The following is a 12,546-nucleotide window of genomic DNA, read 5'->3' as shown; positions in this document are numbered from 1 at the left end:
GAGGAGAGAAGAGAGGAGGGGGAGGAGAGAGGAGGGAGGAGAAGAGAGAAAGTGAGGAGGGAGGAGAAAGGAGGAGGGAGGAGAGAAAGAGAGGAGGGGGGAGTAGAAAAGAGGAGGAGGGGGGAGTAAAGAGGAGGCTGAGGAGAAAAGAGGGAAGAGAGAAAGTGAGGAGGGAGGAGAAAAGAGGAGGAGGGAGTAGAGAAAGAAGACGGGGGAGGAGAAAAGAGAGGAGGGGGAGGAGAAAAGAGAGGAGGGGGAGGAGATAAGAGAGGAGAGGGAGGAGAAATGAGAGGATGGGGGAGGAGAAAAGAGAGGAGAGGGAGGAGAAACAAGAGGGAGGAGAAAAGAAAGGGGGAGGGAGGAGAGAGAGAAGAGGAGGGAGGGAGGAAAGAGAGAAGAGGAGGGAGGAGAGAGAGAAGAGGAGGGAGGATAAAGAGAAGAGGAGGGAGGAGAAATGAGAGGAGGGGGAGGAGAAAAGAGAGGAGGGGGAGGAGAAAAGAGAGGAGGAGGGAGGAGAGAGAGAAGAGGAGGGAGGAGAAAAGAGAGGAGGGGGAGGAGAAAAGAGGAGGGTGAGGAGAAAGAGAGGCGTGGGGAGGAGAAAAGAGAGCAGGGGAGGAGAAAAGAGAGGAGGAGGGGGGAGAGAGAGAAGAGGAGGGAGGAGTAAAGAGAGGAGGGGGAGGGGAAAAGAGGAGGGTGAGGAGAAAAGAGAGGAGGGGGAGGAGAAAAGAGAGGAGGGGAGGAGAGAGAGAAGAGGAGGGAGGAGAGAAAGAGTGGAGAAAGACAGAGGGAGAATGAGTTATTTTGTTCTCTCTCTTCACTGTAACGCTGAGTTGATCAAAAAGCTGAACACAGATCTCCCTCCCTCTTACCCTCCCTCCCTCCTTTCCGCCCTCCCTCCTTTTCTGTCTCTCTTAATTCAATTCCAAGGGCTTTATTGGCGAGGGAGACATGTGTTTACATTGCCATACATATGAACAGTAAACATTACACAAACAAACGTTCCAAAGGAATAGAAATTTCAAATGTCAAATTATGTCTATATAGAGTGTTGTACTGATGTGCAAATAGTTACAAAAGGCTAAATAAGTCTCTCTCTGAGATCTGGCCAATATGGTCTGTGAGTTTACAGGAACTCTCTCCAGGGACACAAAGGAAGGCAGACACCAGGAACAGGTTCATTTCACAGGCTCACTTTTTGGTGTCATTCTCTCTCTTTGTCTCTCTCCCTCTGTCTACACTTTTCTCTGCCTTTCTGTACAGTGTCTTTTAAACTCTCTCTGTATATTCTTCCATCTCTCTATCTATACTGTTCTTGGTGTCTTCTATCAGTCGGATGGTTCAGAGAGCAGAGGGAAAGGCATTATGGGAATGACACTATAGTCGTCTGTCGCTGTGTCTGTGTGAACTTTGTCACTCTATATGTGTTCCTTTCTCTCTCCCTCCCTCTCCCTCTCCCCCCCTCCTCTTCTCCGTACACTTCCTCCTCCTCTCCCCCTCCCTCTCCTCCCCCTCCCTCTGGTACACAGGGGCTGGTCCTGAGGCATGGTACACAGGGGCTGGTCCTGAGGCATGGTACACAGTGGCTGGTCCTGAGGCATGGTACACAGTGTCTGGTCCTGTGGCGTGGTACACAGTGTCTGGTCCTGAGGCATGGTACACAGTGGCTGGTCCTGAGGCATGGTACACAGGGGCTGGTCCTGAGGCATGGTACACAGTGGCTGGTCCTGAGGCATGGTACACAGGGGCTGGTCCTGAGGCATGGTACACAGTGGCTGGTCCTGAGGCATGGTACACAGGGGCTGGTCCTGAGGCATGGTACACAGGGGCTGGTCCTGAGGCATGGTACACAGGGGCTGGTCCTGAGGCATGGTACACAGGGGCTGGTCCTGAGGCATGGTACACAGTGTCTGGTCCTGTGGCGTGGTACACAGTGTCTGGTCCTGTGGCGTGGTACACAGTGTCTGGTCCTGTGGCATGGTACACAGTTTAAAAAAAATCCCTTCTCTAATTTTACTATTTGCACATCGTTACAACACTGTAGGTAGACATAGTGACATTTGAAATGTTTCCTTTCCTTTGAAACTTCTGTTAATGTTAACTGTTCATTTTATATTGTTTATTGACTTATGTTTCCCATGTCAATGAATTTCTTTGAATTGAGTAGAGAGAGAGTGATAGAGAGAAAGAAAGAGAGAGATCGTTGGAGACCATCCCAGGTTCTATCACTCCTTGGTTCAGTTATCCTTTGCTATACTTCTTCTGACGGATGTCTCCTGGCATTGCTGATCATGAGGAGGAGGAAGATGCCATCTATGCTTTTCTTAGACTTGTGTGAGTGTGTTACCATGCGTGCGCCCGTATGAGTTTCTATGTCCTTGTGTCTGTTCGTCCGTGTTGTTTGTTTGTGTGTCCTTAGAATTGTCAGCCAGAGGAGAACTGGGGCCTGTCAGCTCGTTCTCAGCCACTAGTTTGGCTGCTGTCTCCTTATGAAACCTATCTAATGACACAGAGGGAATGTTAAGTCCACCCTGCTGTCAGCCACAACAGACCTGCCAATCCTTTAGTCAAGTACACTGCTCAAAAAAATAAAGGGAACACTAAAATAACACATCCTAGATCTGAATGAATGAAATATTTTATATTAAATACTTTTTTCTTTACATAGTTGAGTGTGCTGACAACAAAATCACACAAAAATGATCACAAAAATGATCAATGGAAATCAAATTTATCAACCCATGGAGGTCTGGATTTGGAGTCACACTCTAAATTAAAGTGGAAAACCACACTACAGGCTGATCCAACTTTGATGTAATGTCAAAATCAGGCTCAGTAGTGTGTGTGGCCTCCACGTGCCTGTATGACCTCCCTACAACGGCTGGGCATGCTCCTGATGAGGTGGCGGATGGTCTCCTGAGGGTTCTCCTCCCAGACTGGGACTAAAGCATCCGTCAACTCCTGGACAGTCTGTGGTGCAATGTGGCGTTGGTGGATGGAGCGAGACATGATGTCCCAGATGTGCTCAATTGGATTCAGGTCTGTGGAACGGGCGGGCCAGTCCATAGCATCAATGCTTTCCTCTTGCAGGAACTGCTGACACACTCCAGCCACATGAGGTCAAGCATTGTCTTGCATTAGGAGGAACCCAGGGCCAACCGCATCAGCATATGGTCTCACAAGGGGTCTGGGAATCTCATCTAGGTACCTAATGGCAGTCAGGCTACCTCTGGCGAGCACATGGAGGGCTGTGCGGCCCCCCAAAGAAATGCCACCCCACAGCATGACTGACCCACCGCCAAACCGGTCATGATGGAGAATGTTGCAGGCAGCAGATTGTTCTCCACGGCGTCTCCAGATTCTGTCACGTCTGTCACGAGCTCAGTGTGAATCTGCTTTCATCTGTGAAGAGCACAGGGTGCCAATAGCGAATTTGCCAATCTTGGTGTTCTCTGGCAAATGCCAAACGTCCTGCACGGTGTTGGACTGTAAGCACAACCCCCACCTGTGGACGTCGGGCCCTCATACCACCCTCATGGAGTCTGTTTCTGACCGTTTGAGCAGACACATGCACATTTGTTGCCTGCGGAGGTCATTTTGCAGGGCTCTGGCAGTGCTCCTCCTGCTCCTCCTTGCACAAAGGCGGAGGTAGCGGTCCTGCTGCTGGGTTGTTGCCCTCCTACGGTCTCCTCCATGTCTCCTGATGTACTGGCCTGTCTCCTGGTAGCGCCTCCATGCTCTGGACACTACGCTGACAGACACAGCAAACCTTCTTGCCACAGCTCGCATTGATGTGTCATCCTGGATGAGCTGCACTACCTGAGCCACTTGTGTGGGTTGTAGACTCAGTCTCATGCTACCACTAGAGTGAAAGCACCACCAGCATTCAGCCAGGAAGAATAGGAACTGAGAAGTGGTCTGTGGTCACCACCTGTAGAACCACTCCTTTATCGGGGGTGTCTTGCTAATTGCCTATAATATCCACCTGTTGTCTATTCCATTTGCACAACAGCATGTGAAATTTATTGTCAATCAGTGTTGCTTTCTAAATGGACAGTTTGATTTCACAGAAGTGTAATTGACTTGGAGTTACATTGTGTTGTTTAAGGCTTTTTTTGTAGGCTGCTACTTTTACGACTTAGTCTTAATCTTTACGACAGTACTCACTGTTAAGAGGGTGTGAACAATGCTGAATGGGTGTAGACTAAGAAGAGCTCTCCAGTAGGTACCAAGACATCTAAAGGCCATTTTCTCAAAAGTGAGATTACAAGTTGATCAAATTTCAAAACCAGAATTACTTTCCCATTGTTACTCAAAAAATGCACCATTTTGTAACGGAGTCTCTACCATTATCTTATGTAAAAAAAAAAAATCTAATTCTGCACATAAGACCGATTTGAGCCAGTCGGTCACACATGGAGGCATTTAGGACGTCGACCAGGAGAAACTGGAACACCATGGAGGCATTTAGGACGCCGACCAGGAGAAACTGGAACACCATGGAGGCATTTAGGACACCGACCAGGAGAAACTGGAACACCATGGAGGCATTTAGGACGCCGACCAGGAGAAACTGGAACACCATGGAGGCGTTTAGGACGCCGACCAGGAGAAACTGGAACACCATGGAGGCATTTAGGACGCCGACCAGGAGAATCTGGAACACCATGGAAGCATTTAGGACGCCGACCAGGAGAAACTGGAACACCATATGTTTTCTTAGAGAGTTTTGATAAAAGTTTGTGTTTTACCTCTGTACACACACTCCACATACCCTGGAGATGGGGAGTGTACTTCTATTCAGGCCATGATGTGTGTAAGGCCGAAAGAGAGGAAAGGAAGGGGGAGGAGAGAAGAGAAGACAAGACTGATAGATGTTGAAGCAGAAGAGTAAAAGCCTTTTGCTGTGTGTGTTCTACAGAGTAATAACACAGCATTCATTCATCTGCAGCTACATCTCAAGGGCATTAGCTTTGGATGCTCCTCTCCTGTCATTATACCTCTGCATTCAGGACGCCGACCAGCATTGTTCTCCCCTCCCTCAGCACAGGAGAGCTGAGGGAGGGGAGAGAGTTGAGGGAGGGGAGAGAGTTGAGGGAGGGGAGAGAGTTGAGGGAGGGGAGGAAGCACGGAGTAGCTGAGGGAGGAGAGGTAGCACAGGATAGCTGAGGGAGGGAAGGTAGTTGAAGGAGTGGAGATAGCTGAGGGAGGGGAGGAAGCACGGAGTAGCTGAGGGAGGAGAGGTAGCACAGGATAGCTGAGGGAGGGGAGAGAGTTGAGGGAGGGGAGGAAGCACGGAGTAGCTGAGGGAGGAGAGGTAGCACAGGATAGCTGAGGGAGGGAAGGTAGTTGAAGGAGTGGAGATAGCTGAGGGAGGGGAGGAAGCACGGAGTAGCTGAGGGAGGGGAGAGAGTTGAGGGAGGGGAGGAAGCACGGAGTAGCTGAGGGAGGAGAGGTAGCACAGGATAGCTGAGGGAGGGGAGAGAGTTGAGGGAGGGGAGGAAGCACGGAGTAGCTGAGGGAGGAGAGGTAGCACAGGATAGCTGAGGGAGGGGAGAGAGTTGAGGGAGGGGAGGAAGCACGGAGTAGCTGAGGGAGGGGAGAGAGTTGAGGGAGGGGAGGAAGCACGGAGTAGCTGAGGGAGGAGAGGTAGCACAGGATAGCTGAGGGAGGGGAGAGAGTTGAGGGAGGGGAGAGAGTTGAGGGAGGGGAGAGAGTTGAGGGAGGGGAGGAAGCACGGAGTAGCTGAGGGAGGAGAGGTAGCACAGGATAGCTGAGGGAGGGAAGGTAGTTGAAGGAGTGGAGATAGCTGAGGGAGGGGAGGAAGCACGGAGTAGCTGAGGGAGGAGAGGTAGCACAGGATAGCTGAGGGAGGGGAGAGAGTTGAGGGAGGGGAGGAAGCACGGAGTAGCTGAGGGAGGAGAGGTAGCACAGGATAGCTGAGGGAGGGAAGGTAGTTGAGGGAGTGGAGATAGCTGAGGGAGGGGAGGAAGCACGGAGTAGCTGAGGGAGGGGAGAGAGTTGAGGGAGGGGAGGAAGCACGGAGTAGCTGAGGGAGGAGAGGTAGCACAGGATAGCTGAGGGAGGGGAGAGAGTTGAGGGAGGGGAGGAAGCACGGAGTAGCTGAGGGAGGAGAGGTAGCACAGGATAGCTGAGGGAGGGGAGAGAGTTGAGGGAGGGGAGGAAGCACGGAGTAGCTGAGGGAGGGGAGAGAGTTGAGGGAGGGGAGGAAGCACGGAGTAGCTGAGGGAGGAGAGGTAGCACAGGATAGCTGAGGGAGGGGAGAGAGTTGAGGGAGGGGAGGAAGCACGGAGTAGCTGAGGGAGGAGAGGTAGCACAGGATAGCTGAGGGAGGGGAGAGAGTTGAGGGAGGGGAGGGAGGGGAGGAAGCACGGAGTAGCTGAGGGAGGAGAGGTAGCACAGGATAGCTGAGGGAGGGGAGAGAGTTGAGGGAGGGGAGGAAGCACGGAGTAGCTGAGGGAGGGGAGAGAGTTGAGGGAGGGGAGGAAGCACGGAGTAGCTGAGGGAGGAGAGGTAGCACAGGATAGCTGAGGGAGGGGAGAGAGTTGAGGGAGGGGAGGAAGCACGGAGTAGCTGAGGGAGGAGAGGTAGCACAGGATAGCTGAGGGAGGGGAGAAAGTTGAGGGAGGGGAGGAAGCACGGAGTAGCTGAGGGAGGAGAGGTAGCACAGAATAGCTGAGGGAGGGGAGAGAGTTGAGGGAGGGGAGGAAGCACGGAGTAGCTGAGGGAGGAGAGGTAGCACAGGATAGCTGAGGGAGGGGAGAGAGTTGAGGGAGGGGAGGAAGCACGGAGTAGCTGAGGGAGTAGAGGTAGCACAGGATAGCTGAGGGAGGGGAGAGAGTTGAGGGAGGGGAGGAAGCACGGAGTAGCTGAGGGAGTAGAGGTAGCACAGGATAGCTGAGGGAGGGGAGAGAGTTGAGGGAGGGGAGGAAGCACGGAGTAGCTGAGGGAGTAGAGGTAGCACAGGATAGCTGAGGGAGGGGAGAGAGTTGAGGGAGGGGAGGAAGCACGGAGTAGCTGAGGGAGTAGAGGTAGCACAGGATAGCTGAGGGAGGGGAGAGAGTTGAGGGAGGGGAGGAAGCACGGAGTAGCTGAGGGAGGAGAGGTAGCACAGGATAGCTGAGGGAGGGGAGAGAGTTGAGGGAGGGGAGGAAGCACGGAGTAGCTGAGGGAGTAGAGGTAGCACAGGATAGCTGAGGGAGGGGAGAGAGTTGAGGGAGGGGAGGAAGCACGGAGTAGCTGAGGGAGGAGAGGTAGCACAGGATAGCTGAGGGAGGGAAGGTAGTTGAAGGAGTGGAGATAGCTGAGGGAGGGGAGGAAGCACGGAGTAGCTGAGGGAGGAGAGGTAGCACAGGATAGCTGAGGGAGGGGAGAGAGTTGAGGGAGGGGAGGAAGCACGGAGTAGCTGAGGGAGGAGAGGTAGCACAGGATAGCTGAGGGAGGGAAGGTAGTTGAAGGAGTGGAGATAGCTGAGGGAGGGGAGGAAGCACGGAGTAGCTGAGGGAGGGGAGAGAGTTGAGGGAGGGGAGGAAGCACGGAGTAGCTGAGGGAGGAGAGGTAGCACAGGATAGCTGAGGGAGGGGAGAGAGTTGAGGGAGGGGAGGAAGCACGGAGTAGCTGAGGGAGGAGAGGTAGCACAGGATAGCTGAGGGAGGGGAGAGAGTTGAGGGAGGGGAGGAAGCACGGAGTAGCTGAGGGAGGGGAGAGAGTTGAGGGAGGGGAGGAAGCACGGAGTAGCTGAGGGAGGAGAGGTAGCACAGGATAGCTGAGGGAGGGGAGAGAGTTGAGGGAGGGGAGGAAGCACGGAGTAGCTGAGGGAGGAGAGGTAGCACAGGATAGCTGAGGGAGGGGAGAGAGTTGAGGGAGGGGAGGAAGCACGGAGTAGCTGAGGGAGGAGAGGTAGCACAGGATAGCTGAGGGAGGGGAGAGAGTTGAGGGAGGGGAGGAAGCACGGAGTAGCTGAGGGAGGAGAGGTAGCACAGGATAGCTGAGGGAGGGAAGGTAGTTGAAGGAGTGGAGATAGCTGAGGGAGGGGAGGAAGCACGGAGTAGCTGAGGGAGGAGAGGTAGCACAGGATAGCTGAGGGAGGGGAGAGAGTTGAGGGAGGGGAGGAAGCACGGAGTAGCTGAGGGAGGAGAGGTAGCACAGGATAGCTGAGAGAGGGAAGGTAGTTGAAGGAGTGGAGATAGCTGAGGGAGGGGAGGAAGCACGGAGTAGCTGAGGGAGGGGAGAGAGTTGAGGGAGGGGAGGAAGCACGGAGTAGCTGAGGGAGGAGAGGTAGCACAGGATAGCTGAGGGAGGGGAGAGAGTTGAGGGAGGGGAGGAAGCACGGAGTAGCTGAGGGAGGAGAGGTAGCACAGGATAGCTGAGGGAGGGGAGAGAGTTGAGGGAGGGGAGGAAGCACGGAGTAGCTGAGGGAGGAGAGGTAGCACAGGATAGCTGAGGGAGGGGAGAGAGTTGAGGGAGGGGAGGAAGCACGGAGTAGCTGAGGGAGGGGAGAGAGTTGAGGGAGGGGAGGAAGCACGGAGTAGCTGAGGGAGGAGAGGTAGCACAGGATAGCTGAGGGAGGGGAGAGAGTTGAGGGAGGGGAGGAAGCACGGAGTAGCTGAGGGAGGAGAGGTAGCACAGGATAGCTGAGGGAGGGGAGAGAGTTGAGGGAGGGGAGGAAGCACGGAGTAGCTGAGGGAGGAGAGGTAGCACAGGATAGCTGAGGGAAGGGAGAGAGTTGAGGGAGGGGAGGAAGCACGGAGTAGCTGAGGGAGGAGAGGTAGCACAGGATAGCTGAGGGAGGGGAGAGAGTTGAGGGAGGGGAGGAAGCACGGAGTAGCTGAGGGAGTAGAGGTAGCACAGGATAGCTGAGGGAGGGGAGAGAGTTGAGGGAGGGGAGGAAGCACGGAGTAGCTGAGGGAGTAGAGGTAGCACAGGATAGCTGAGGGAGGGGAGAGAGTTGAGGGAGGGGAGGAAGCACGGAGTAGCTGAGGGAGTAGAGGTAGCACAGGATAGCTGAGGGAGGGGAGAGAGTTGAGGGAGGGGAGGAAGCACGGAGTAGCTGAGGGAGTAGAGGTAGCACAGGATAGCTGAGGGAGGGGAGAGAGTTGAGGGAGGGGAGGAAGCACGGAGTAGCTGAGGGAGGAGAGGTAGCACAGGATAGCTGAGGGAGGGGAGAGAGTTGAGGGAGGGGAGGAAGCACGGAGTAGCTGAGGGAGTAGAGGTAGCACAGGATAGCTGAGGGAGGGGAGAGAGTTGAGGGAGGGGAGGAAGCACGGAGTAGCTGAGGGAGGAGAGGTAGCACAGGATAGCTGAGGGAGGGAAGGTAGTTGAAGGAGTGGAGATAGCTGAGGGAGGGGAGGAAGCACGGAGTAGCTGAGGGAGGAGAGGTAGCACAGGATAGCTGAGGGAGGGGAGAGAGTTGAGGGAGGGGAGGAAGCACGGAGTAGCTGAGGGAGGAGAGGTAGCACAGGATAGCTGAGGGAGGGAAGGTAGTTGAAGGAGTGGAGATAGCTGAGGGAGGGGAGGAAGCACGGAGTAGCTGAGGGAGGGGAGAGAGTTGAGGGAGGGGAGGAAGCACGGAGTAGCTGAGGGAGGAGAGGTAGCACAGGATAGCTGAGGGAGGGGAGAGAGTTGAGGGAGGGGAGGAAGCACGGAGTAGCTGAGGGAGGAGAGGTAGCACAGGATAGCTGAGGGAGGGGAGAGAGTTGAGGGAGGGGAGGAAGCACGGAGTAGCTGAGGGAGGGGAGAGAGTTGAGGGAGGGGAGGAAGCACGGAGTAGCTGAGGGAGGAGAGGTAGCACAGGATAGCTGAGGGAGGGGAGAGAGTTGAGGGAGGGGAGGAAGCACGGAGTAGCTGAGGGAGGAGAGGTAGCACAGGATAGCTGAGGGAGGGGAGAGAGTTGAGGGAGGGGAGGAAGCACGGAGTAGCTGAGGGAGGAGAGGTAGCACAGGATAGCTGAGGGAGGGGAGAGAGTTGAGGGAGGGGAGGAAGCACGGAGTAGCTGAGGGAGGAGAGGTAGCACAGGATAGCTGAGGGAGGGAAGGTAGTTGAAGGAGTGGAGATAGCTGAGGGAGGGGAGGAAGCACGGAGTAGCTGAGGGAGGAGAGGTAGCACAGGATAGCTGAGGGAGGGGAGAGAGTTGAGGGAGGGGAGGAAGCACGGAGTAGCTGAGGGAGGAGAGGTAGCACAGGATAGCTGAGAGAGGGAAGGTAGTTGAAGGAGTGGAGATAGCTGAGGGAGGGGAGGAAGCACGGAGTAGCTGAGGGAGGGGAGAGAGTTGAGGGAGGGGAGGAAGCACGGAGTAGCTGAGGGAGGAGAGGTAGCACAGGATAGCTGAGGGAGGGGAGAGAGTTGAGGGAGGGGAGGAAGCACGGAGTAGCTGAGGGAGGAGAGGTAGCACAGGATAGCTTAGGGAGGGGAGAGAGTTGAGGGAGGGGAGGAAGCACGGAGTAGCTGAGGGAGGAGAGGTAGCACAGGATAGCTGAGGGAGGGGAGAGAGTTGAGGGAGGGGAGGAAGCACGGAGTAGCTGAGGGAGGGGAGAGAGTTGAGGGAGGGGAGGAAGCACGGAGTAGCTGAGGGAGGAGAGGTAGCACAGGATAGCTGAGGGAGGGGAGAGAGTTGAGGGAGGGGAGGAAGCACGGAGTAGCTGAGGGAGGAGAGGTAGCACAGGATAGCTGAGGGAGGGGAGAGAGTTGAGGGAGGGGAGGAAGCACGGAGTAGCTGAGGGAGGAGAGGTAGCACAGGATAGCTGAGGGAAGGGAGAGAGTTGAGGGAGGGGAGGAAGCACGGAGTAGCTGAGGGAGGAGAGGTAGCACAGGATAGCTGAGGGAGGGGAGAGAGTTGAGGGAGGGGAGGAAGCACGGAGTAGCTGAGGGAGTAGAGGTAGCACAGGATAGCTGAGGGAGGGGAGAGAGTTGAGGGAGGGGAGGAAGCACGGAGTAGCTGAGGGAGTAGAGGTAGCACAGGATAGCTGAGGGAGGGGAGAGAGTTGAGGGAGGGGAGGAAGCACGGAGTAGCTGAGGGAGGAGAGGTAGCACAGGATAGCTGAGGGAGGGGAGAGAGTTGAGGGAGGGGAGGAAGCACGGAGTAGCTGAGGGAGTAGAGGTAGCACAGGATAGCTGAGGGAGGGGAGAGAGTTGAGGGAGGGGAGGAAGCACGGAGTAGCTGAGGGAGTAGAGGTAGCACAGGATAGCTGAGGGAGGGGGAGAGAGTTGAGGGAGGGGAGGAAGCACGGAGTAGCTGAGGGAGGAGAGGTAGCACAGGATAGCTGAGGGAGGGGAGAGAGTTGAGGGAGGGGAGGAAGCACGGAGTAGCTGAGGGAGTAGAGGTAGCACAGGATAGCTGAGGGAGGGGAGAGAGTTGAGGGAGGGGAGGAAGCACGGAGTAGCTGAGGGAGGAGAGGTAGCACAGGATAGCTGAGGGAGGGAAGGTAGTTGAAGGAGTGGAGATAGCTGAGGGAGGGGAGGAAGCACGGAGTAGCTGAGGGAGGAGAGGTAGCACAGGATAGCTGAGGGAGGGGAGAGAGTTGAGGGAGGGGAGGAAGCACGGAGTAGCTGAGGGAGGAGAGGTAGCACAGGATAGCTGAGGGAGGGAAGGTAGTTGAAGGAGTGGAGATAGCTGAGGGAGGGGAGGAAGCACGGAGTAGCTGAGGGAGGGGAGAGAGTTGAGGGAGGGGAGGAAGCACGGAGTAGCTGAGGGAGGAGAGGTAGCACAGGATAGCTGAGGGAGGGGAGAGAGTTGAGGGAGGGGAGGAAGCACGGAGTAGCTGAGGGAGGAGAGGTAGCACAGGATAGCTGAGGGAGGGGAGAGAGTTGAGGGAGGGGAGGAAGCACGGAGTAGCTGAGGGAGGGGAGAGAGTTGAGGGAGGGGAGGAAGCACGGAGTAGCTGAGGGAGGAGAGGTAGCACAGGATAGCTGAGGGAGGGGAGAGAGTTGAGGGAGGGGAGGAAGCACGGAGTAGCTGAGGGAGGAGAGGTAGCACAGGATAGCTGAGGGAGGGGAGAGAGTTGAGGGAGGGGAGGAAGCACGGAGTAGCTGAGGGAGGAGAGGTAGCACAGGATAGCTGAGGGAGGGGAGAGAGTTGAGGGAGGGGAGGAAGCACGGAGTAGCTGAGGGAGGAGAGGTAGCACAGGATAGCTGAGGGAGGAAGGTAGTTGAAGGAGTGGAGATAGCTGAGGGAGGGGAGGAAGCACGGAGTAGCTGAGGGAGGAGAGGTAGCACAGGATAGCTGAGGGAGGGGAGAGAGTTGAGGGAGGGGAGGAAGCACGGAGTAGCTGAGGGAGGAGAGGTAGCACAGGATAGCTGAGAGAGGGAAGGTAGTTGAAGGAGTGGAGATAGCTGAGGGAGGGGAGGAAGCACGGAGTAGCTGAGGGAGGGGAGAGAGTTGAGGGAGGGGAGGAAGCACGGAGTAGCTGAGGGAGGAGAGGTAGCACAGGATAGCTGAGGGAGGGGAGAGAGTTGAGGGAGGGGAGGAAGCACGGAGTAGCTGAGGGAGGAGAGGTAGCACAGGATAGCTGAGGGAGGGGAGAGAGTTGAGGG

Source organism: Oncorhynchus masou, chromosome 18 (assembly GCF_036934945.1).
Source record: "Oncorhynchus masou masou isolate Uvic2021 chromosome 18, UVic_Omas_1.1, whole genome shotgun sequence".
Lineage (NCBI taxonomy): Eukaryota > Metazoa > Chordata > Actinopteri > Salmoniformes > Salmonidae > Oncorhynchus > Oncorhynchus masou.
This window is presented reverse-complemented; position numbering follows the sequence as displayed.